This window comes from Bactrocera latifrons, unplaced genomic scaffold, assembly GCF_001853355.1.
Source record: "Bactrocera latifrons isolate USDA-ARS-PBARC rearing strain unplaced genomic scaffold, ASM185335v1 scaffold_490, whole genome shotgun sequence".
In the NCBI taxonomy this organism is placed as follows: Eukaryota; Metazoa; Arthropoda; class Insecta; order Diptera; family Tephritidae; genus Bactrocera; species Bactrocera latifrons.
This window is the reverse complement of record NW_017537146.1, coordinates 54,760-59,196: the sequence shown is the minus strand read 5'-3', so window position 1 is coordinate 59,196 and position 4,437 is coordinate 54,760.

Here is a 4,437-nt window from a genome sequence, read left to right as displayed (position 1 = left end):
CACATTGTTGGGGAATAGTTTTGGTGTAGACATCGTAAACGCACCACCCCTTCATAGCACCTCGAACGGGCAGGTTGAACGCCTCCATAGTACACTTTTGGAGATAGCCAGATGTTTGAAACTGGACAGRAAAATTAACGAGACGACAGACCTCATATTAATAACAACTGAATACAATCGAACGATTCAATCGGTGACCAATATGAAACCAATCGAAATACTTCACGCCAACCCACCTGAACTGAGGAACGAGATAACCATGAAAATAATGAAAGCTCAACAAGCACAAATGGATAGGAATAACCCCTCCAGACGGAATAGAGTATTCGACGTGGGGGGAATAGTATTGGTAAAGACTAACAGACGACTCGGAAATAAATTATCCCATTTATATGTTGAGGAGAAAGTTGAAGCAGACTTGGGAACCACGGTTCTCATAAAAGGGAGGGTGGTGCACAAGGACAACCTAAAGTAAGGAAACATTCTTAGCATATTTTAGAATTCTTTAAATAGCATACTGTAAATTATTTAAGCTTCTTTCACACTATCTTTCAGGATACTGATTGCGATACTCCTTATTCAAACGACGACGGCAAAATTAACCGACTATTCGACTTCCGACTAAATACCGATTCAGGATGGTGACGCGACGATGTAGGAGGAATTTGGCTATCTAAGGCATACAACTAATTTTACAGTATACAAGCGAATAGTTGAGCAAACCAAAGGCTTAACAACGCAATTACCTCTATCCCATATGAGAATGTTACGCGACGCAGATATTGCACATATAAAGAACACTGGACATCTATCACAGGCAGGCTAGGAGCATTAACGTTTTGGGTACTGCCCTAAAGGTTATCGCAGGTACGCCTGACTTTGACGATTTCGAAAACTTAAAGTTCCGACAACAGGAACTCGTAGACTCAGACCGACATCAGGTAGAAATAAACACAAGGATACAAAAAACGATAAATGAACTGACGGAAATGGTTAGCCACATCATTAAAAACTCAAAAGCTGGACAGATCGACACTGGTCACTTGTATGAAATGTTGCTTGCAAGAAATAGGATCATTTTAAATGAAAATGAAATTTTAATTTCAACTACTACCCTTGCAAAGATAGGGATAATAAATCCCATGTTGTTAAACTCAAATGATATAAAAAACATTATTGAAATGCACTCTACAAACCCAACTATCACTGATTTAATGGAGGTATCATATATTAAGGTTCTATTAGACGGTAATCTTCTACATTTTATTATCAAATATCCCAAGCTAGTACTAGTCTGTCAGAAAATTATTATTTTTCCTGTCCAACACAATAGAACAATCCTGCACCTTGGGAATGACAACAGTGTTGCCGATTGTCGTAATCAAATCTTGGCGATTGGAAATTGCAGCGCAACCCTCACATCAACGTTTTACAAAAAATTACAACATCCAACGTGCGCGCAGCAGCTTCATTCTGGTAATGTTGCCCACTGCAGCACTCGCCCTAGCCACCTTGAACCAATTATGGTGGTCGATGATGGCATAATCATCATTAACGACAATACCGCTTTAGTCAAGACTACCGCAGACACCGAGAAGACCATAAAGGGAACTTATTTACTTTCCTTCGAAAATGAGATTCAAATTAACGGATCCTACTTCAAAAACGTAAACGGCATGTTTAAAAAATTAACAGGATCAGCAACGACGGCGCTCCTCAATATCACCAGTCATCAAGAGATTTTGAGTCTTCCATACCTTCACAAGATAAGTATGGAAAACCTGCGTTTTTTCGGGAAAATCGAAGGGAGGACTATGATAGGACCAACGATATCAGGTCTCACTAGCATTGTCATACTCATTTCCCGTTACGGTCTAATTAAACTATACCGAACGTCATAAACAATCTTAAGAGGAGGAGTTAACATAAGCTGCCCTTTGTCAACAATAAAGTTCGCGCGTGGCCTGAGTCAGCGAATCCACATTCTCATGCTGGCAGCTAGCAGTTAACATAAGCAGCAGTTTGTCAACAACAAAGTCCGCACGTGGCCTGAGTCAACGAATTCACATTCCCACGCTGATGGGTAAGGCACAGCGGTAGTGGCAAACTGCCAACGCAAGCGTCGGCGTCGTATCCGCTGCAATAACTCTACAACTACTACTAACAACGAATTGCGGGACACAACAACTAAGACAAGGTGCAGGGACTTACTTAAGACATTACCTTTAGAATGTTAGGTTTAGTTTTTAACAGAGAACTCATCAGACAGCATGATCTGATTAATAAAGTGACAATAATAAAGAAAAAAGACGGATATACATAATTTGTACAGTAGTAAATTTCTTTGTTGATAATGAAATGCAGCTCTATAGGGGTTAAACACAACACTTCTATTTTTTTGGTTCCGTCTCCATCGATTCCGTTCAACTTCATTCCGCGTTTCACGTTGCTCTTGTATTTGTTTGGCTTGCAGCATTATGGGTTGTGCGACTTAAGTTTGTACGTCTACTGAAAATACTATAGTAGCTAATCTTTTGTAAAAGTATCAAACCGTTTTATCAAAACTTTCCAACGCTATATTAATTTGACTAACCTTGTTGAACAAACACTTCAGAAAAAAACATACAGTACAAATTATCCTGTAGAAACCAATGTGAAAACTAGAATAAGAAATTGTAAATGTAGGTATTTTGTTATTATAACTCAGAATACAGACCAACTCCAACCGATATATTTGCAAAGAGCATGTAAACTATAATACGTTTCTTTGTTTTAATGGCAACGACGTGGATATTACTGCCAGTGACATATTTTTTTTTTAAAATGTGAAATGTTCTAATTTCCTGCTCAACTTTCGTAATTTTTTCTTATATAAGAACCTTCTCCTAATAATAACAAATACAACAAAAAAATATGCAGTGAAATCGGTCCAGCCACTCACGCGTGATGCCTTGACAAAGGGAAAAGGGATTAATTTATATATATATATATATATAGATGATTTCTTTAAGGGGGTATTCTACTCTAGAATTTTTAAAAATTAAAATTATTTTAAGAGCTAGAGTAACTTTAGTGACGCAGTACCTAGCCCGGTAGGTAGGTGGACTCACTTTTTTAAACGCGTTTTTTTCGAAACTACTTTCTTCCACACGGTAAAGGCATTTTCTCAAGTTCTATACAACCAATTTACTTGAGATTTTATGTGAACCTTACTTATATAATCCATTATCTTTATATAATCCTTAATCCTTTGTTTTTAATATTTAAAAAAAAATCAGGAATTTCAAAAAAAACTTAAAAATGATTTTTATTTTCAGGTAGTCGCCATTTTTCAAAAAAATTGTTTTTCGTGTTCCCTGAAATAGGGACTATGGCAGCATCCTTACTGATTAAGAATTTTGATTTTTTTCTTTTGATTTTTTTTTTCAGACCACCAGGAGAGTCAGGATCAATGTCACCAAGATGATTATTTTAATTTTTAATACTTTTTTGTAAATTTTTTTTCTGTATTCTTAAGATATCAAAAAAAACATCACAAAAAATGGATAGTAAAAATATTTTTGGTTTTTTTTAATAAAATGCAAAAAACTACCCAAAATTTGATTTCGAGAGTAGAATATCCCTTTAAAAAATCGTCATTTATTCATCTGTAAGTTCTGCGATAACTTGTTAATTAATAGAAAGATGTAAAATAACGATATATTCAATATACAGAGTATTTTAATGTCTTTCTTCAATAATAGTGATAAAAATAATGTACGCTCAATTTTTTTTTTGATACACGTTCACTATGCTTTTAATACCTATTAGCATGCGCGCATGAGATTGCCACATTTTTCAGTTCAGACCACTCTATAGTCCTACAATCTGGCACTAAACTGGCAAAAACAAAAGTAACTATTATCATTAATAGTATTATATTGGAAATATGGTAATTCGAGGATTGATTCCATCCATTTTCACCAATTTAGTATATTCATCTGTTTTTCAATAATATATTGAGTACTCAAAAAGTCTTTTCGTATTTTTAACAAACTTCAACTAATTTTTTTCATATTTGTAATAATAAATAAATAAGCAAATATGAATCATTTTGATCGACTACTTTTTGCCATTTTTCCACTATAGACATTATTCTTCTTCACGATATGTTGAAGAACCTCGCTTTGATGCGGATTGTGGCTAGACGTTAGACACCGGGGTGAAATGATAGTACTCGGCGACGGAGTCTCTCTCCCACCACGAATCCCACACCAAACTTGCGCTCCTTTATATGGCCACTGTAGTAAATGCCACAAGGACCTACTCATCTCTGTCCTTGCGGCGTCCATCGCATGTCTTGGACGGCGGTGATGTCAGCCTTTATTTTTACGAGGACATCAACCAGCTGGGCAGCGGCACCTTCCCAATTAAGGGACCGGACATTCCAGGTGCATG